At 41.2% G+C, this 22,742-nt stretch overlaps 1 long non-coding RNA gene across 1 annotated transcript in view; it reads left to right on the top strand.

The window, feature by feature from the left end:
- Positions 1-1,984: 1,984 nt before the first annotated feature.
- LOC117285296 overlaps positions 1,985-22,742 on the top strand; it is a 27,945-nt gene continuing 7,187 nt past the window's right edge. The window contains exon 1 of the long non-coding RNA XR_004516268.1: positions 1,985-2,051. This is a non-coding gene — a long non-coding RNA (uncharacterized LOC117285296). The remainder of the gene's footprint in view (positions 2,052-22,742) is intronic.

Genomic DNA, 22,742 nt, shown 5'->3' with positions numbered 1-22,742 from the left:
TGTTTGTAAAGTGGAGATTATGACGTCTGGGGGCCTTTGTGAGGGTCTGATGAAATCCCACCGTGGACACATTGTGTGGTGTCCCACACCTGTGACAGATGAGCCCATTCTTACACACCATCAGTCCCTTGCCTTGCTTCTTTCCACAGATGGGGATATTCCAACATTCATCCCCAGAGCAAGTAGCACACAGTTGACTTACATCACAGGTGCAGATTGACAGCCTCTCCAAAGACAAGGGAACTTGTCAAGCACAGTGCTTATTAAAGAAGCAGAGCAATAAACCATGAAGTAAAGCAGGGCAAACAGTAGTCAGAAAGGAAAAAGATATGAATTTGAGATTCATTACCTAGTTATTTCCCAGATGACAGCGAACAACTGGAAAAGACCCTGGACGGGAAATATTCTCCTTCTTTCTACATCTCTTCCCAATATGGTGGGATTTATGGATTTAAAAGGCTGTGTAATGGAGCATTCATAGCCAAATATTCTGAGGCTTAGTTTTATGGGAGTGGCAGGGATGGTAGTGAAGTGAAAGGACCACTACAGTTTTTCCCCCAAGTCTCCTCACAGGGCTGCACATTCTGCATGGTGCTGGGTTAAGGCTGCAGACTGGAGGCTGTGAGGGGACTGTGGCTGAGGCTAGCAAGCCAGGGTATGGGCAGGCCCAGTGACTCAGGCATCTTCAGTCATCAGAAACCAATGCCATCTGCCTGGGATAACCCAACGTGAAGCTGGCAGGGTCTACGCCAAGCAGCCCTGAACTCTAGTGGTGGTCTACCTTGGTAAAAACCTCAGAATAAATGTTTTCCTCTCCTCTCCATGTGATGTTTTGATGCGGGGGGGGGGCGGGTAAAAGTTATAAACATGAAAGTATAATTCATGGAAAAATTGGCAACTATAAAAATGTAAAAAGAAAAATCCTCTGCATCACACTGTAAACCTTTGGCATTTTGTTCTATTGTCTATTTAGCCTTTAAAATATGCAGAGATTTTAAATCAACATTGGACTCACATTGCATTTTCGGTTTTCTATCCTGATTTTATACTTGTCACTTTGCCATAAATGGTCTTTCAAGTCATTAATCATTCTTTAGAAATGAGATTTTTAATATATCACAGGGATCCCTCGTGGCAGCAGCCAGTGTGGAATATGAGAACATTGTTCTTTGGGCAATGCTATTTTCAAACCAGGGAAATGGTGTTTATTTTAAGTACATTCCTGCAGACAGGTGTTACTTTAGCTGTAGCCATGAACTGTTATCTATTTGATGTATAAGTAACTATTATATGGATGTATTTTTAACCCATTTGTCTATTGTCAGTATTATATCTCTATTTTTTAATATTTAGATTCCTTCATTTTTATCTTTACCACAAATAAATACTGTTATGTACTATCTAATATTATAATTGAAAATTAAACAGATTCAGTCTTATCTTTTCTGATAGCAACATATATTTTAAATATATAAGGATAAAAATAGTGTGGTCATGATGCAAAAGTCAACCAATAGAGCAATGACTAGAAAAGACAGCCAGGGAAAAGATCCTAACACATAACAATGTGTTAGATATAAAAAAAAAAAAAAAAAAAAAAAAAAAAAAAAAAAAAGCATCACAAACCAGTGAGGAGAGAATATTATTTCACAGGTAGTGCTGGAAAATCCTAACCTCATACTGTATGATCTGAATAAATTCTATATGGGGTAGTGAATTAGGTTGTTCAAAATCAAAACTATAAAAATATTTGGAAAAAATCGCTTACTAATGGCTTTCAGGGTTTAGAAAAATTAAGAATTAAAGCACAGAAAAATTAAAAAGGAAATTATATAATTGTCTACATAAGAAGGTATAACTTAAATACAAACACACACACACACACACACACACACACACACACACACACACACACTGTTTCCATTGATAGCAGGAATGAATAGAGAATAAAACACACTCACTCTCCCTGAGGATCTCATATTGTAATGGAGGAAGGGAGCAAAATAAGAGGAGAATGGAAATGCATTTCCCTTATCAGCTGCAGATATCTGGTAGGTATTTATCCTAATTATAATTATGTTTGTTACTGCTTTCCAGTTTTTCAAAGACATATTTTAAATTACAGCCTTTTAACATTGGAAGACCAGATGGAAGTGGTATCTTTTGCTCCCTCCCGAATAAGATGCTCCCTCCTTTCTGCTTCTAGTTCTCTGTTAAAATAGGCTGTGATTGCCTACCTGGATGGCATCATAAAATTATTGCTTTGTATTTCTCTTCCATAAACACAGGTGGAACTTCTATTTTTGTAATTCTATTACTGTATTTTATTACTGTGATTTCTATTTTTGTAATTTTCTTTTGGATTTAACTTTTAAACTAACTCACTATAGACATTTTTATACCATGATTTCCCCAATATCAACTATGGGTTTTAGTGGTCGAATTTAGGATTTTTGACTCCACAGTGATGCAAAGGTGATATGAATTCAGTAGTAATTGTACTTGGAATTCCGGATTTGGCTCTTTCCCAGGGCTAGCAATTGGTGTGATCCCCTCTAGTGATGCTCGAAAGTACTGGCAGAGAGGCTGCCATGTGCTTCAGAGAGCGAGCAGCTGAGGTTCTGCACTGTGAGGAGCTGCTCTGTGGTGTGCGGAGATGTTCAAAAGAAATGCATTTCCAATTTAGTGATCTTCCCAGCTCATGGTGGATCTACTGGGACACGTTAACACTACCGTAAGTCAAGAGCATCTACACTTAATGTCATTCGAATTGAGGTACATCTTCAAGTGTTCTTTTTATTCTCAAAAAGATAAGAGTTTTTTTTTTTCTGAGTTCTTGCCTTTGTGGTAATGTCTTCTTCTTAGCTTTGCACACAAATGACAACTCAGACCTAGAAAATCCTTGGCAATCTTTGTTCTGTTCTCCTTTCTCTATAGTTGCTACTGTGCTCTCTTTTGGTCTTTATTATTATAGAGGACAAAATTCGCACCAGCAGTTTGAAGCCTTTGTAGAAAAATCTATTTTTTTGTTTTAATCTCTAGTTTGATTTGCTTTAAGTGTTTGGGGAATTTTAAATTTATCCTTGCAATTCAAAAATTTCCAGAATATTTTGGATGTGTTTCTCTTCTCATTAATATTAGTATTGTGACATGATAAATTTATATGTATGTATTGTCTTGCACTACTGAGAAACTGATTTTTATTATCTTTACTATTTTAGTTTTAACTCTTTTTCTTTCCCAGGAAAGTCTGCATTTCTTTAGCTTGATCTTTATTATTTATCTTGTATATTTTCTTTCATTAATTTTCTCTGCTTTCTACAAGAACAACTCATTTTTCTCCTAAATATCCTTGATTTAGTTTTTGTGTAAATTTTATTTTTTATTTTATTTTTTTGCCTCCAATGCAAGTTTTGATTCGATCCTGTATTTTTTTTCATGCTTCTCTGATTTCCTTTCTACCTCAGCTTATCCTCTCTTACGGTATTCTATTTGTGTTTCAAAATGCCAACTATTTTGTAAGTTATTAAATATGTTAAATACTTTTCTAAAACTTTCTTTTGATACCTGGAGTGAATTAGCCATGTTTGGGGAGTGTTTTCAAAGTGATTTTTCCTTCTTATTCATCTGTAGTTTTAAAGCAACTTTGTGTTTTCTTATATCTCTTTATTTGTCTAAAATCAGGGTGGGGCTGTCCAGAGCTGTTGTTCTACAGACAAGGCCTGTTGTGCTTGCTGACCTTCCTCTCTTTGCCTTTATCATGTATCTGCTTGTGGCTTAATAGGATCTCTGTCTCAGGACTTCAGACATAGGCCGGAGTCTATGCACAGACTCCTGACTCAATCCAGGGTTTACTTGGCTTCCATCTACATCTGTCCTGCTGAGTTGAATAATAATCAGCTATCTCTCTTACTTGCTTTCTGTCCCTCTGAAGAGACTGTGTAAAAGAACTCTAATACCCCTATATCATGCATGCTGCCAGGTCCCTGTCTAAACCGCATAATTATCAGTACTTTCTCCAGGATATAGAGTAATTCTCATGGCCTATTATTTTCTGTCTCCACTACTTTGTACCTGAAGTTTCCTTGATTGCTTTGATTCATGGAAAGAATGTTTACAGTGAGCGCAGAGGAGGAACCACACTTGATGACATAAAAATGCAATGCCGAGCAGCAAAAGAAAGGCTGCCCTACTTTCTGATTGGTACAGCTCTTTCCTGACCAACTAGCCACATGTGGTGATACAAATTAAATACACATGAATTACATTTAAATCAGGCGGGGTATATACAGAGTTCTTGAAATCAATGATAGACTTCATTCTTAATTGTCAAAAGATGAGTTTTTAACAATGTTCTCTCAGTAAATTCTTTGAACATTATAGCAAACTGATAACCTTTAGATTAGTTCATTTAACAAGGTGAGTTTCAAAGGTTTCTTAATGGGGCACACATCAGGCCTTTAGGTGTATGCGCTACACATGGAGGTCTGAAATCATGAATCAGAATATGATTTTTTAAATGATGAATTATCTACACTGTTCTTTCAGTAAATTAAATATTGGACCAAAATGAGCATGTTCAAGTTAATTGTTCAAACTATATAACACAGGTTTCTCAATCAGGCACAGAGCCCCTCCCTATACAGGTAGGACTTGGAAAGATGAATTAGAAAATGATCCTTAAAGGATGTTTTGAAGTTTTAAAAATTCTGTCCCTTGAATTTACTAACCATATTTCCAATATCTAATACCCATACATGTATACTGGCTACTGAGTTGGACACTGCAGATTCTAAAATATTCCAATCATCACAGAGAGTTCTGTTGGACATTGCCACCACAGAATGGAAGGGGAAAGATAGGACACACAAGCAGTAAAGAATCAAGTGTCTACTGAAATATATGTTTAAGGTTGATGGGTTTTCTGTTTTATGTAACAAAGCATGTGTTGCCTCAGTTTATGGTAACCATTCGTCTCTGTAGGTCTTGTAGATAGCAGAAAATTCTCCAAGATCCCTACAATAGATTAATTGCCAGTTTGTTGTTTTTAACGTGTGCTATGAGTTTTCATTTTTCAGCTGTGTTTTAATAATCTTCTGGTAAGAGGCTGCACTGGGAATATCTGGCTAGACAGAGTATTAAAAGAAAACCCAGACATGAAATATATTTCTTAAAATTGAAAGCAGGTAGTGGAAATTTGAAAACTAAAATAATAAATGGCTGCATGTCAGCCATTTTTCCAGCTTATGGGGAAATTTTCTATAATGTTTGGCCATTCTATCTTGATAGGGCAAGGGCTTTCCTTCATGGCACCCATTCTCACCAAGAACTGCAGCTCAGTGGATGGACCCTGTGAGAGGGCCTGCAGGAGAGTTGCCCATATTCAGTAGTTTGTCACCTAAATGCTTTCCATTCAGTTCTTAGATTCTCAAGGCAAAAGCTCATTAATCTGGTGTTGCCTCCTTGGACTCTAAAACCCCAACTCTTCCTCCAACCAAATAGTTCCTTCTTCCAGCCTCAGTATTGCTAGTCTTGGAGGGCAGAGAGGCAGGCTCTGCAAACTGACCCTGTCTCTCTTCGTCACACGCTTACTAAGAGAACTTTTGGGGACTTTGCTCCTCATTTGTATGGGCTGGTAAGAGGAAAAACAGTCCCGTGGTGCTATTAAGGTAAAAAAGAAGAACAAAATATATAGAACCCAGGAAAGACACCCCCGAGGCATAAGGCTTCTTCACTAGCCATTACCCCTTATAGTGTTGCCCAGACACTAAGAGTGTATCGATATTTTGATCCATTTTCTTCTAGTATTACATAATATATATCTTCTAAGCTTATAGATCAACATTTCTAGGTGGCTAAAAATTATCACTATTATTGGTGAAAACAAGAAAGACTCATAATACCAAGGTTTGCTAAAAATAAGGGAATTCAGAAACAAAGCAGGTAGAAAGAAAACTAATACAACCATTTTGGAAAACAACTTGCAGACAGCTGCTAAAGTTCTTCTTAAAGAAATTCTTTGCTTAGCAATTTGCCCACAGTTTTATACTCAGAGAAACCTTGACATACACACACACACACACACACACACACACACACACAGGAACTATAGACTGTACAACAATGTTAATGAATACTAATTATGTTCCAGACATTAGCAATACGGTAATGTGTAAAACAGGCAAAACCCTTGTCTTATAATGTCAAAAGGGCAGGCAGGGAAAAGACAAATAAATAAATGTATGTGGTGGTAGATGGTAGTAAAATACGTGCAGAAAAATAAGTCCAGGAAAGAGGCATGAGGGCAAGAGACGCTGATGTTTTATATAAGGCAGAGAAAGCCTCACTGACAAGGTATCAAGCGGACATCTGGTACTTGGGGGAAAAGTTCCCCTGGCAGGGAGAATCACTGATGCAAAGTCTGCGAGGTGCTAATGTGCTAAGTGTGTTTAAGGAATGAGGGATAACTCTGCCTGGGGGACAGTGAGGATAGGGAGAGAGGATCACATGCAAAAGGTGACAAGGATCTAATCCTGTAGGGTCTTGTGAGCAACATAAAAAGACTTTCAGTTCTGTGCTGTATAAGGTGAAGAGCCATCAAGTTTCACTTTACATAAAATTGTATTTCCTTATACAAAGTTGTATTACCGTATACAAAGGACAACCTCCCCCGGTCCTCCTGGCCTTATTTTTCTCTATGTCACTTAGTAACACTTCCTGTCAGGTGCATCCCTTTGTCTCTTCTCTCCTTGCCTGTATAATACTGTAGGCCAAGGCCTTTTCCTATGCGGTGTGTTTCCATAGTCCTACTACCCACTGGTGCTTATAACAGGATCACTGTGATGTCACATTTAGAACAGAATCCATGGAAGTCCAAGGGCAGGGAGGCCATCCCAGAGACGAATACAACAATCAGGGTGTTAGCCAGCTTTCCACAACTATAACAAATAGCTGAGATAAACACGTTTATAAAGAGAAAAGATTTACTTTGGCTCATAGTGTTTTGGAGATTTTAGCCCATAATTGATTTGCCTGTTGCTTCTGGGCTTGTGGCATGAGAGCCTATCACATCAGAGAGTGCATGGTGGAGCAAAACCACTCACTTTGTAGCTAGGCGTGGTGGTGCAGGCCTGTAATCCCAGAACCTGGGAGGCTGAGGCAGGAGGATCACTGTGAATTCAAAACCAGCCTGGGCTACACAGTGAGTTCCAGGTCAGTCTCAACTACATAGTGAGACCCTGTCTCAAAACAACAACAACAACAACAACAACATCAACAACAAAAACAAATAAGTAAAAAAAAAAAAACCCCACTCACTTTGTGGCTAGAAAGTAGTAGAGAAGGGGCTGAGCTCACTCTCATCTCAGTCTGAGATGAAGACTTCCGATTGAGCTCCACCTTTCCAAGGTCCTACCACCTCCCAACAGTGCCTTGCTCGATCTGGAGAACAAATCTATAATGCATGGGCCTTTGAGAGGCATTTGAGACCCAAACCATAGCACAAGGTTAATATCCGTGACTTAGACCAGGCTGCCAGCAGTGGAGATGTTAGGAAAAGCTTTAATTCAATTTTTATTTGAGAGTATGATTTCAAATCAGTGGAGAATTTGTGAGTGACTCCATAATCACACAAAGTAAATACCTGGACTTGGTGACAACTACTCTTTTCGCACTCTAAAGATCTTTTTACTTGATCGAAGTTTTGCTGTATTTTAGAAGACCAAGCAGTTAGGAATAGAATCAGCATTACATGAGTGTTGGATTGTGCATTACTTTATGTCTGAAGCTGCATGTCTGATTCTGTCCCACGTTTTCTTCACTTTGAATAAAGTAAGCCTTTATTTTAAGTCTCGGTGAAGGAGAGAGAAAACTCTCCTGCCCACTCAATATCCGAGGAGATAGACACTGTCACATAGCAGATGCATAATTATCCAACAGATAATTAATTAGATAAGAGAATGGTAACTCTTCATTTTGGATGTAAACTTTTAAAACCTCTTGTACAACTTTTTTTTTTTTAAGAAGAGAGTTTCATTGTTTGGATTAGAAGCTAAATATTTCTCTGATGATGGCTCAGAACAGAGAAGGTGGTAGCTTTTCCTCTCCCTCAAATTTTCTTCCTGACACTTTCTATTCTCAATTGCCACGAGTTATTAATAAATCTCAAAAAAGTTCAGGCCACCGCCTTCACTGCTTTGCTCCCTGGACGATCATTCCATTCCAGGCCTTGGACTTGGCGTCAGACCATGGGCCGTAGGTTGGGCTTGGCATTGGCACAGCCTGTATACACACGCTCTCTGTGACCAGGCTACAAAACAAGCATCATCCTGGAGGTGGCCAGGAGGCAGTTGGTTGTTTGTGAGGGGGAAGAAAGCCATCAGAGCCCTGCACAGCAGGCCCAGAAGGAGTAGAAGCCATGAGTGCCCAGAGAGACTTATGTGGTAGTGGTTGTTACAGAAGTTTTAAAAGATTTGTTTCAAACGTTAAAGGATTTGGCAGATCCCTGTTCATAGGGAAAGGCTAGTGTGTCCTGGTGCCTGTCCTTAAATGTCTTCCAGTGTCCTTAAGAAGGTCTCCAGACCCCCTATGGGAGGGGAACACACACTGATCACGGGGGAGGATGCTTGATGCAGAGGACCACGGTCTGCAGCAGGGACCTCAGGCAGCTGGAGCATCCTATACCATGGTTCTACAGATTCCTTTGCTCCAAATCCCACAGCCAGTTTGGCATTGTGTTTCAATTAATAAAGCGGGGTTCTTTAACACAGCTTCATTCTAAAGACAGGTTCCTCACATGTCAAAAAGAAAACCAAAATAGCTCCCCTACTCCAAAGTATCTCAAGATGCTGGAAGTCACATGATCCATGCGACCAAAAGAGAAAGTAGATGTCACTATGGGACACAGTTTTATAGCCATCCTCGCACGTTTTTAAGTTCAAGTGTTCTGGTTTTCTCTGTGAGAGATTAATCCTGCAGACGCTTGGGCCAGCTTCCTGATGGGCTCAAATGAATGATCACTCAGAGCTCTCTCTAAGTGGCATATCAGGAGTGGGAGAGTCTCCAGTACTGCTTGTAAAACTACTTCGGGTTTTGATTCTGGCCAAGATGCAAGACGTCTAGCACTGAGCCAAGTCGAGACTGGTTGGCTCCCAGGTCTGCTCAGCCTTCAGATACCGATCTCGCAGAGACCAGCAGCTACACTCAACTTCAGAGACGTGTAAATGAATCTGGGTGCCAGGATCTGCCATCAGGGCTTTCCCAGCCCTTGATTCTTAGTATTCCCTTATATCCATATCCATTTTAGTTGTCCATCCCTTTTGAACTTTCAACCTCAGCAAAACTGAGCAGCTAAGCACATCATGCTTTCCAATTCAGGAGAGACCTTCCACCTGTTTCTTTGGCCTGGAATAACCTCCACCCTCTCCCCACTTAGCCATCAAGAGATTTCCTACCACTCCACACCTTTTAGAACAGCCAAATTCCAGAACACCAACAAAACCAAATGTGGAGTAACAGGAGCTCTCACTCATTGCTGGTGGGGATGCACAATGGCACAGCCACTTCGAACAATAGTTAGGTATTTTCTTACAAAACTAGACATGCTCTTACCATGCTTTCCATCAATCATGCTGCCAAGTCTTTACCCAAAGGAGTTGAATATGTACATCTACACAACAAGGCCATACATGGATGTTTACAGCAGCAGAATTCCTAATGGCTGAAACTTGGAAATAATCTAAATGCCCTTCAACCAGTGATAACTGAACTGGTACAGCTCGACACTGGATTTTTCAAGCAGTAAAAAGAAATGAGCTACTAAACCATGAAGAGCCATAGCGAAACCTTAAATGCATACTGCTAAGTGAAAGAAGCTGATCTATAGAGGCTGGATCCTGTATGATTCCAACTCTAGGAGCTTCTGAAAAATGCCAAAGCAGAGGCAACAAAAAGATCACTAGTTATGAGAGGTTAGAGAGAGGGAGAGATGAATAGGCAGGACACAGAGGATTTTTAGGGAATTTCTGCCTTTTTCTGTGAACTGGTACACATCTTTCTGCTCCCACTGGGCAGCCCTGCACACTCACCTGCCTACCTGGATCCCCCCAGGTCCTTCGTGTTTCTCCCATTGAGTTCTTCTTTCACTTGTCTGACACAAAAATTCTAGGCTTGATTCACAGAAGTGGATTCAACCATTATCTTGTGACAATCGCACAGATTCCAGCTCTTCCTGTACTGAGGACAAGCTTTCCTCTTGCTGCCAATAGGGGTTTTCCAAGACAGTCTCAGCCACACAGAGACCTGGCTTGTTTCCCTCCTCTTGGGTTTTGAAATGGCTGAGCATAGGCTTTTACATTCAGTTCTTTTCATATTACAGGGAGCAGCAGTATCCATACTTAAGGTAATTTCTATACTTTAACAAAAACTTTTTGTATTTAGAGACTTAATAGCAAGCTGTATGTAAAAACATAAGAAACTAAGGCTAAATGTAGTTAAAAGACCGGGACTGTGAAGCCTCTTTCATTGGCATTTTGCTCTCTTTTCTAACCACTTGACTTGTGTAGTGATTTTTCTAGGTAGAATCCTGAATCTGTTGATATCTGTCCTAAAAGGAGCTGAGGGAACAGTGTTTACTTGAACCTTCTTTACCTTAAGAGCACAACAAGGCTGTGCTGTGGCTTTTAGCTACCAAAACATTGACAAGCTCATTCTTTCCGCTGCTACTCTAAGTATATGTATTGCTACCCACTTCCTCTGCCCTCTATTTCCATCCCATGACTCTTGTCCCTCTTTCCTCGTGACAACTCCATTTCTCTGCATCTGGTCTTGCTGCCACCTCCTTATCTCCATTTGTTTTCTCTTTGCAGCCAGAGAAGTCCTATAACACAACAGTGTCCTCATGTCCTCCGCATCCCATTGCCAGTACAGTTTGCATCGTGTAAAACCTGTACCACTCTCCAGCCGCTGCCTCCACCTACTGTCCAGCACCCTGAACTTTTGCTACTTGGAAGGCTCTGTGCTCTCCCTCTCTCCTGGATTTTCCACACCACACTGCCTCTCTGCCTGGAACTCACAGTTCAACCACACACACACACACACACACACACACACACACACACACACATACGCACACATCCTGTGCTCATCTTTCAGATCTCAGCTTGAGGCGGTCTCCTCCACATGCTTCCCAGATGACTGGGTCAATATTGGATGTTTCCCCAATGTGCTTCCTTGATAGTTTCTCCTTCCTCCCCCAAAATTGAAAGCCCCACCTACTTTTACTCATTTTTGTGTCACAGGTATCGAGTCAGTGTTCACTGAGTGGATGCATGAATGGCTGTGTGAATGTGTCAGAAATCAGCTCCATGAGGTAGACAAGCAGACATTATAATTTGTAGCCTTTTGACTGGTAGCCAGGAAGCCTGAAACCTTTCTGGATGTCACATGACTTGGAAGAGAAAGAGCTATCTCTAGAAGCCAAGATTCTCTTGGGTCAGTTACTTAAGGAATGGGCCAGCATGTGTTTTTCTACCTCAGCTGCACGGTGTTCCCAAGGTGAAAGAAGGATGCTGAAAATGTCTTCCCTGTGGAGGCAACACTGAAGTCGGGAGACCAAATTCACATGACATGTAATTAGGCAATGAATTATCTCTCCAGCTTTAAGGAACGCATCAACGATGATGAACTAATCCCAATTAATCCTTTTTGAGAGTATAAGCTTGTGCTCACAGTTGTTTCTTAAGGTTGTCACGCTCCTCACTTGGAAGACTGCTGCAAATGCTGTTCCTTCTACTTGAAATTGAGCCTCACCTAGTGTTAATATTTTGACCCTGTATATTTCTACATCTTATCAGTATCGGAGTGTCAACAAAACACATCAACTGCAGGGTGGGTATTTGGACATCTGTTCAGGTTCCCTGCCATGGCCACTGCTATGAGAAATATGAGAGGTATGTGAATAGGATTATCATCATTCTAGGCAGCATAGGGACAGAGAAAAACTGATTTCTCCACTAGAAATCCAGAAGAGAAAAATAAAAATGACTAGCGTTTATTGAACACGTACTTGTGTGTGCTTGGCCCTGTGTTAAGTACTTTGGGGCATAAGTTAACTTTCACAGTAGCCACAGGAGGCAGATAGTAGCTTCAGGTCACTTGAAGAAACCGAGGCTTCATTTCTGAGGTTGTATGTTGGTGAGCGGCAAAGCCTAAGCTGGGAACTGGTTCTATGAGCATAAATCAATATGGCACTCTGCATCAAAGTGTATAATATGATTCTGAAATGCAGGGTGTGGACCGCATCCCATTTGTTAGGAGAAGAGGCTGTAGAGGATTCATACAACACAGACCTGAGCCTCTTCCTCAGCCTCTACCATCTAAACGTCCTAAAATTTTTATGCGTACGTAAGTAGTTGCCTCACTCAACATTTTTCTAGTTCCTTCCAAGGGCCTATTTCAGACAGTTGAGGGATTGGAATTCATATTTTGCTTTTATTTTTGGCAAATAAAAATTTCCCATCCTCTGGTGTGAATAATCTACAATAATACATAAGATCCTAATAAGATTACTGACATTTAGAAATGGGAAGAAAGGAGCTAAAGGTGTAGGGAAGGTGAGATGGGTAGGGGAAGGGTAATAAGGGAAAAGAAAAAAATGTGAGATAATGAAAAGATGGAAGTAAAGTGTTTGTAGATGGGGAGGGGAGGAGGGGGTCAAGGGAGGGCAGGGGTAAGGGGAAAAAATGAGAATCAAGACTTGTCATGTGGAGGTACAAGATCCCAACAATGAATGTAACTGTACTGTATCCCTAAAATGTACCAAGAAACTCAATTAAAGCTGAAAAAAATTTTCCCATCTATGTTTCTAGAATCTTTACAGAAATTTGAAGATGTGTAAAAATATATGTGAATGAAGAGAAAAATGGGTAGTAGCACGCATGACATTTAGTTGGAATCAATCATAAGAGAAAATTTGCACTAGGATTTCAATTAATTTTTAATGTTTAAAAAAAGGTCTGTCAACTTGTAGCCAGAACACTTGAGAGAACAATGTTCAGCACTGGCACTGCTGGTTCTCGTGAGGGAACGGCACACACCTTGGTGTCACATGGATCTGTGCATCTCGTGTGCGTTTAACTCCTATGAATTGAGCATCTGCTGGGTGTGGTGCACTAGGAAACAATGAGCGGAATGGCAGCCTTGCCCTGTCTCATCCTATCCTGTCCTGTCCCCTCTCCTCGCCTATCCTCTCGTCTCCTTTTCTGTTCTTTCCTATCCTCTCTTCTCCCTTCCCTTCCCTTCCTCTTCTTTCCTTCCTTCCTTCCTCTCCTCCCTAGCATGTGCACATAACAACCCAACAAAAACATTATTTCTAACCTCTTAGGGATTTTAACATTTGAAATTGGGTGAATCTGTGAAACTTTCCACACAAAAATGTAAACAAATAAAATTTAGCATACTCACCTCAAGATCAGGGTTATAGTTTCCCCAAAGTTCATCTGTGGGCCGCTATGGTAGCATTTCTCAAGCCTGGCTATGGACCAGAATTATCCACGAAGCTTTATAAAAACTGAATACCAAGCACATGCCCTGAATACTCTGGTTCAATAAGGCTAAAATAGAGCCCAGAGTCAGCAGGGGAATGAAATTCTAAAGGTGAAGAAACCGGTTTTAAGTACTTAAAAACTACGCTACGCGTTTATAGACTCAAGTAAAGCACATTTCCAATAAGAGATCTAGAAATTCTGAGGGGACTTCTGCTTGAGGACAAGCACTGAGGGCCTCATTAAGAGGACAAGATTAGAGCTGATATCTGACATGTTTTTATCATGAAGATGAAAGGAAAAGACAGGGTAAGGCATAAAACAGAGTGCAGAGCTAGAGAGTGGAAGAAGATCAGATTCACTGGTGCACAGATTAAAGAGTCAGGCGAGGATATTGTGCAGACGCTTAGCAATATTCTTTTGGTGCAAGTGTGCGTGGTGGCTTAGAGCTGGGGGGCCGAATGATGTTAGATTTCCCTCCCACTGCTGCGGAATGGCTGTGAGGAGGGCCCTGCCTAGTGACAGGAGAAGGAAGAAGGGTGCAGGTATAAGTCAAGTTCCATAGCAGGTGTCAGCAACACCTGGTGGTGGATTGGATGTGCAAAGCCAAGGAAAGGGGAAAGCCTGTGTCCTCAGTCAGGCTGGGAGCTCCATGCACCCCCAGTACCTGAGAGGCCTGTTAACTCAGGTACTAGGCATTTGACATTTGCATGCGAGTGAAGGAATCGTTATGTGGCCATAAGGATGAGAAGGTTCCAGAGAACCCTTAGGTTCTAAATATGGGTACTGGGAAGAGTGATGGTGCTGTCCACTGGGAAGTGAATCCACGAGTGGGATGGGGAGCAGAGCTGGTTTCAGAGGAAAAATAGCAAAGCCCAGGATGTACAAGAACTAATTTGCCAGTGTCAGGTGACCTGGGACTTCTAGCCTTCCCAAGAAGGAGGACAAGAGAGGGATACCAGATGAGAGGAGGAATAGAATAGTCAACAGAATGCTCGAATGGACATCAAGAAACCCAGTTTTGACTTATTTCTATCTTAGTCACCGACTTCCTTCCCCTTTCCTAGTGTTTTCCTAGTGTTGTATCCCACTCTTAGGATTTCTTTGGGGATAGAGTTGCACACCGCATGGGATTCTGTTGTCAGGCTGTTAAGGGTGCTCACAATGACACTTGGGGAGCAGGCAGTGGGTGGGCTGGAGAGGTAAATGCCTTGCAGACCGACCAACATAAGCAAGTTGAAACCTATACATTTTAGGACCACGAACAGCTCCTTCTCCTGCCTGGCTCTGATTCAACATCACAGAAATCCTGAGATTGCTGACCCAGGATGTCCTTCCCGGGTGTGGCGTTCATGGGTACTTCACACACATGTACAAAAGTTTGGTGTTCAAATAAGTTTGGAAAATACTCAAATAAAGTTAAAGGCTTTCTGTGTTGCTGGACTTTTTAATGGCTCTTATATGCTCATTTTCTCTCTTGAGTAACAATGGACAGACTTCTTTTACAAAAAAGATGGAAATTGTAATCAGGCAAATCTCAGCATGCATAATACGGCAGTTGACTCCCTGCAGGCTTGTTGAGAGCCCTTGATGTTGTCTTTTGAGGAGATGGCTCCTGGTAGAGCCACTGGAGATGAAGATCAGTACAAAAAGCCATTGTGTGGTGTCCTAGACCCCAAGGACCTTGCAAAGTCTAAAGAAAGCTTTCATCAGTCTGGGGTGTACATCTGTCCCTGTGTACTGCACACATATGTGTCCCTACTGTATGTTCGTCTCTCACTGGGGAAATGATATTAGCTACTGTATTTACCTTCACACTCACATCCCAACCCACCTCTTCTTGCAGTGTGGGCATTTATATTTTTGTAGTGTAAAATAATGAGGACCTTAAAAGACTTCCAGCTCTAAAAGCTGGGATTGATTCAGTTTGTCACCAGCAAGAAAATCCCCACAATGTACAGTTGCTGTCTTCTCTCATTCACCTGAAGTCATGCTCAGGAAGCCATCTTTTATGCCTTTAGCCCAGGGGATAGACAGAGCTACTTAATCTTCTTTCTGCTTGCCCGCTGATGGTATCCCTGATTTCTGGTCAGTTTTGGCAGAGCCATTAGTCAGAAGCAAAACTCTTGGGGTGTTATTTATTAAATACAATCAATGAGCACTGGCCAACCACTCATTAAAGTGGGACCCTACTATTTTGCTTCTCTTTCATCTTTTACCTTGGCTCGCTTTGTGATGAAAGCGAGCCAAACCCCTTCTCCTGTCCCTCTCCCACTTCATGCAATTCCAAATCTATTCATCGGAAGTCTCACAGGACACTCATAAGCAACTGTGACATCTGTGTGGGACACTGGGAATGGAAGAAACCTGAGAGAGGGAAGAAACCCTTCTGATTGTGCCAAGGTGAGGCCCAGCATCTTGCTCTCAGTGAGAGGCCATAGCCACAGACCTCACTTGGAAATGTGGTCTTCCTGAAAGGACAGCTCTGTCTGATTCATCTCTGTGTTCCCCAGCACCACTGCATAATAGGAGGTCTGTGAATATATAAAGCACCAACATATAAGCCAACAGTGAATGACAGCGTGCTGTGTATTTGAAGCTCAGCGTCACCTTGCTTTTCATCCTCACCCTGTGCAGTAGGCTTTAGCAGCCTCTTCTCTGCTGTTCAGATTAGAAAGAAGCGGTCAAGGAAGCTAATGTCACTTGCTTGGGGCAAACAAATGACAATAGCAGAACTGGAGAGAAGTCAGTATCTAAGCACAAAGTGAGTGCCAGGACCACAGGCTTTAGAGAGACAAATGGTGAAGAAATATCAGGACAAGGGTTGGGCGGAGAGGGGAAGCATCTTCTTAGCTTGGGCTAGAGGTCACCAGTGAGAACACAAGGTCTAGATAGAGAGTCGCCATTATGAGGCACATGTCTGAATCATTGCCTCCTTTTAAACATTCTTGCCTCATCGTGGGACCCCACCACCTGTATGCCCTGGCATATGGCACACTTCCCCAGCGTAAGCCACAGGGTATTTTGTATTTAGACTCCAGAATTTGTGGGACTCAGTGAGGACAATCACCCCTTGTTTCACTGCGGGAGGTGGGCAGTGTCCCTTCTGGAGCTCAGAGGCAAGATTCCAGAAGGAAAGCTGCCAACATCGTGCCTCTCTGAAATACTGGTGGAGATCTTCATTCAGCTGTGATGTAGTACATTTCAAAGACAATATTTTCTACAGTAAATGTCAATATGAAATTTAGCAGAATTGAGATTTCCTCTTTTGGATGTAGTACTTGTCAGGTAACAAAGATCTCTTGAATTGCACAAACAAAAATTCAGTAATTCAATTCACTCCACTTAAAATACAGTAATGACAATCAAAAATGTTTCATTTATATTTTCACTAAGTTTCTAGGAGACTTTCATCTCTCACTGGCAAAGGGTAAATTTATTTTGCAGCCTTTGAGAAGCACACTCCTGAGTGTTTTTCAGTTATTCTTTTCATAACACTTTTAGTTTAGCTTTAGATTTGTTTTCATTTCATTACATAAAATAATCCTAAATTACAAGTAACATTTTAATTTTAATTCCATTAAAGCTCAGTTTAGCGCCAGGGATTTAACTTAGTGGCGCCTCCGCCTGCCTTCGCAAGCATGAGGTCCCAGGTTCGATCCCCGGTACCCCCCAAAAAAAACCCACTCAGTTTAGAGTAGTTTATTAGAACTTTTAGTTAATAATGTCCTTTCCCTAGTGGGGAAAGTAGTTAAAAGTGATCACTAAGATCCAAAAGGTACAATAATAAAATGATGATGTGGAGTGATCCTCTTGCAGCGAAGTCTAAAATATAACGTGCATTTTCCTCGTCCTATAAAAGGAGCTGGCAGCAGTAGAATATCAATGCAAAGTGTTATATTTTTCTATTAGCATCACCTTTGGAAGATAAGGGTTGTCTGGTATCCTCTGTGCAGCAGCTTTTTGTTTTGCAGGAATGGAGAGAAAATTATTTTGATATAAATGTATCTCTGCATTTTAATTTCAGCACTTGCAACCTCTGCCGTTCCTACTTCTAAATGTGTTTTGTTCAAGAAGACACCATCACAATGAGTTACATTGATTCATCTTTCTGGATGCGGGTATTTCTAACAAAGCAATTACAGATTTGCTTGGACTAAACATTCATTTCAATTCCATCCAGAGCCTCTTTCACTTTGCTTGCAAAATGGGAGATGTGAAATTGGTTATCGCAGTTCTAAGAAGAGAAGATGTGTTTAAATTACATAAAATATCCTTCGGGCCAAAGCATCTAGATGGACAACCACACTGGCCACCAGCTCACAGTGGTTTTCAGAGTCTCTGGGGAAGGATGAGGCCTCAGAGATCTCACATATGACTTTCTCAACACAGCTCTTTGCCTAATATCAGCACATCCCCCTATCCATGTCAGACAGGACAGGCCCAGTCACCTTGGCCAAGGTGAGCCCTACAGGACTCAAATAGAGTGTGGTCTCCTGATCAGAACATGTCTCAGTTACTTTTCTCCCTGCTGAGACAAAATGCCTAACGCCCAAAGTTAAGGGAAGAAGGGTTTCTTGTAGCTCAATTTGTAGAGTTCTCAGTTCTCAGTTGGCTGGCTCCAAAGCTGGTGGTACGGCAGAGGGGCATCACAGAGAAGGCAGCAAAGTGACAAGTGGTGATGGCAGCAAGCAAGGCTCTTTCTGTCTGTAACATCCCATCCGGGCTACCTGCCCTGTTGCGGCTTGTGCCTAGATGTCCCAGAATCACACCCTTAGTCCCAGCCCCACAAGCTAGGTCCAGTCGCCTCTGAAAAACCCCATCTGTGACTGAATGAGAGTTTGGGGACCTCTAGATACAAGCCATAACAGAGCAGTTCCCCCAATTTTTCAGGTGCATGATCTAGTGACATGATAATCCCCTCAAGAGTGAAGTTTTTCTTCAAGAGAGCTGTTTAACCTATATGAAAGTTTAGGAAAGGAAGTGTCTCTCTCTACCATTTCTTCTTGCTCAATTTCTGTGGATCTGGAGCAAAGCTTAGGAATTTTAATGTCTCCAGGGGGAGGTGTTTTCTGGGTCCCCCATTTAAACTGTATCCCCCCCACGCACCCCAGCCACTCATTTCTTCCTTAGTAACTGAATTGCTTCATTCACAACAACACTTTGATGTGATTGCTTCATTTACCTTTTTATTATTATAATTCTAAATTTTTACTTTTTTCTTCACTAAATTAAGAATTCCAAGATGCTGGGGATGATATCTTCCTTGTTTACTGTTTTACTTTTGGATTCTTGAAGTATGCCTGCTACCCAGAGGGAATCAATGTACTATTTGTTCAATGAATAAATAAATGTCTGTTCTTAAACAAGCCTTCCAGGTGATGCTGATGTAATTTGTCCACTGACTGCACTTTAACAAATGGCAAAGTGAATTTGTTTGCTTCTTTTTGAAATCAATGCTCCCCAATTTAATTTAATCTTATTCCACTCAGTTAAATCCACATTTTCAGGGGCTACTCCTTACTCACCTCCCCACATAAGAAGGTTGCTGTTCCCTTCTGATCCATCCAATAAATTCACTCATGCAGTGAGGGCCCGCACACACACAATCCATGCACAGGCGTGCAACAGGTGTGAATATTTGTTATTCACGGCAACATGTTAACATCACTCTCCTTTTTCCTGATAGCATCCTGCATTTGGAGATCTGGGGCAGCTCTCTTCTCCAAATTTTCATTGCTTACTTTGGTAGGGGCATCAAAGTGCTATCTCTGTGAGCCTAGACTAACCTGGTCTCCTTTCTGCTTCCACATTTTTTTTTTCTTTTTTGGTACCGGAGATCAAACTCAGGACCTTGCGCTGGCCAGGCAGGTGGCAGAACGACTGAGCTAAAATCCCTGGCCCCAGGCTTTTACATCTTGAGCTGAGCTGGACATGGAGTAGCAGAACCACCCAGGGCCTCCATTCACACACTGGTGACATGGCGGAGGCATTTCCTCCTTCCTGCCCTGACAGCCAGATCCCCTTCTTGTCATTCACTGGGTGTTTGTTTGTTTGTTGTCGTTGTTTTGTTTGGGGGGGGTTGGTACCGGGGATTGAACTTGGGTCCTTGCGTTTGCGAGGCAGGTGGCGGAACCACTTGAGCTAAATCTAAATCCCCGGCTTCACTGAGTTTTTTACTGGGCCTACTCTCTAGTCCCCACATATGCTCATTCACTCTGTCTCTCTCCAGCGAGCCCCAGTAACTGCTTTGTTTTGAAGTGGAGTGAAATGTGGAGTGAAACGTCCCCTAACGGGACAGTTTGCTACTTTCCTTGCTGCGTGCCCCAATTCTCACCAATGAGCTATAAACAGAAGTTGTTGGATAGATTTTATAGAGAAGTTTCTTGGAAGAGGAGCCCTGCCTCGCTTGAATAGTTGTATCTCAACCTCATTAAGAAAGTGTCTCTGGGCAGGGACAGATGCTATCTCTGCCTGGGCAGAGAAGGCATGTTCTATCATGAGAAAACAGACAGAAAAATATTAACTTATGTAGCAGATAATCTGTTCCATCGCATTGCAAAGTGTTTCATTTTACCCAGAATACCGTTCACTTCATTTGTTTAAATGTTACAGATTCCCCCTCCTTCATTTAAAATATAATTTCAGGTGCTTTTTATTTCAGTGCTGCATAGTGGTCAGGAACTTGAGCTGTAGACACAGACATGGATTTGAATCCTAGAGCTGTTCTTTTCCTCGGGCAAATGAAACAACCAGGCTGGGCTGCGGGCCTCTCATTGGGAAAATGAGAGCAAAACTGCCATCACTTGAGAGGCTCCTAGTGAGGAGGAAATGAGATAATACTTTTAAATTCCGGGCTTGTAGAAATGGCAGATAATGTTAGCTATCATTATAATCAGTGTTACTGGATCACACCATATGAGCTTCTGATGATTCAGCCTCATGCACACCCGGAGAGATTTCATCCAATTTGCACCAACAGGACTGCATTAATGGTGATTTTCCAGCTCCTACATGGACTTCCAGTGTCACATTAGGGAAATTAAAAACATCTTAGCACTCTTGCTTTCGAATCTTTTAACTCTGCTCTACAATGCTGCAAAGAACTTTGTCAGTAGAAATCCTAATTAATAATATTATAGTTTCCTGGAGAGGTTTATTTTATCTTTTTGCAACAAGATATGTATAATGAAAGGTACCAACAGTAAATATTCAGTTCAGTGACTGATGACAATGGTATAAATGTATCTAACCATACTTCAACCAAGATAATAGAACATTTCTGTCTGCCTAAACAGTTTGCTCCTATCTTTCTGGTTAATTGCCCCCCAAATAACCCATTTCCGATTCGTATAGTCATTGAATGGCTCTGACTTTTCTAGAACTTCATACAAAATAGAGTCACCTAATATGTACTCTTTTGTTTTCTGTGACGTGTGTTTAAGGTTAACCCCTCTCCTGGTTGTGTCAGGGGCTCACTCTTTTCTTGTTGCTGGTTGTGTTCAGTTGGAGGGAATAGAAAGCAATCTGTTCATTGATATGGATGGACATTAGGGTTGTTTCCAGATTTGGGCTAAAGGAATATTTTTATACAAATCTCAGTGTGTTCAAGTGTTTTCATTTCTCTTAGGTAAACACCCGAGAGTGTAGCTTGTGAGTCACTAGTACAAGTATATCTAACTTTATTAAATAGTACCCTAAAACATAATTCTTCAAACAGCATTGTCTTAGTTACTTTCTTCCTCAGTGGTACAAAAATACCCAACCCTCACAATTTAAAGGAGATGTTTGTATTAGTTCATGTTTGCAGTCCATGGTCAGCAGGTTCCTGAAAGCAACAGAACGGCAGAGCGGCAGTGCGCGGAAAAGCCGTCATCACTTCGGAGGCGGAGGCCATCCGGAAGCAGAGCTTGAAGGGAGGCGCCAGGGAGGGAGCTATCCCTTTCCAGTTGCCTCTAGTGACCCGCCTCTAACCAAGCCCCGCCTCCTAACAGCACACTCAGCTGCTGACATCCTTGGATGAATCCACTGATGAGCAGAGAATCCAATTATTCTCCAAAACCCTCCCTTCTGGGTGAGTGAGAGTTTGGAGGACATTCTGGATCTAAACCATAATAACCACAAAGGATGTCATGCTTCCATCAGGAGTGTATGCCTCTGTTGCTTTATATCCTTGGTGTAAGCAGACATTCCCCTATGAGCCATTTTAGTGGACGGATCTATTCTTACTCATTTTTTTTTTCTTTTTTGCTTTCTTTTGAGCTAATAAAATATTTCTATTTTTCTCCCACTGCCCTTTATTGACTTCTCAATATGGGCTTCTTCAATGTGTATCTCTAATGACAACCTACCTTCAAGTAATAATATACACCTTCACAGCAATGTAAGAAACTTATGACAGTATCATTTCACTGTGCCTCCTTGTGTTATATGTTTTCTTGTCACGTATTTTCCTTCCATTTCTGTTATCACTCCCATCATCCAGCATTTGGTTTTAATGTTAATAGTCTTTTTAAATAAATGTGTTTAACATAAATATTTTAAAGTACCAGATATTTATCTTCTCTGAGGGTCTTCATTTTTATCTACTGACATGGGCATCCATTAATACCATTCCCCACTAGGTTGAAGAAATTCCTTTGGCATTTCATGTAGTTTAAGTCTTTTGCAGGACTCCTAACTTCACTTGTTTGAAAATCTCTGTTTCCTTTTGCAGTGCTGGAGATTAAACCCATGGCCTCACACATGCTAATCAAGTGGTCACCACTGAGCTACAGCCCCAGCTATGTCCTCTTTGTGTTTACTTTTGATGGGGTTTTGCAGAATAGGAATTTGAGGATGACAATATTGTTTTGTTGTTGTTTTTCCCCCTTGGCCTTTTGAAAGCGAAATTTCAAAGATGTCATTCTGTGTTTTGACCTTTGTTTCTGATGAAAAAGCAGAAACAATGCAACCTTCATTTGTATTGTTGTTGCCCTGTGTGGAATATATCTTTTTTCCAGTGGTTTTTAACTTGCTTTTTATCTTGGTTTTCAGCAGTTTGACCATAACATGTCTATCTAGGTGTGCTGCGATTTATATTTATCCTTCTTAGATTTGCTGAGCTTCTCAAATTAATTGGTTCATACTTTCAATCAATTTCATAAAACTCTCATTTGTTATCTTTAAAAATAAATGTAAATATATATATATATATATATT

The sequence above is a fragment of the Fukomys damarensis genome, unplaced genomic scaffold (genome assembly GCF_012274545.1).
Source record: "Fukomys damarensis isolate Sample0158 unplaced genomic scaffold, DMR_v1.0_HiC HiC_scaffold_8, whole genome shotgun sequence".
NCBI classification, from domain to species: domain Eukaryota; kingdom Metazoa; phylum Chordata; class Mammalia; order Rodentia; family Bathyergidae; genus Fukomys; species Fukomys damarensis.
Note: the sequence above shows the minus strand (reverse complement) of the source record. Positions and strands in the feature narration are given on the sequence as shown.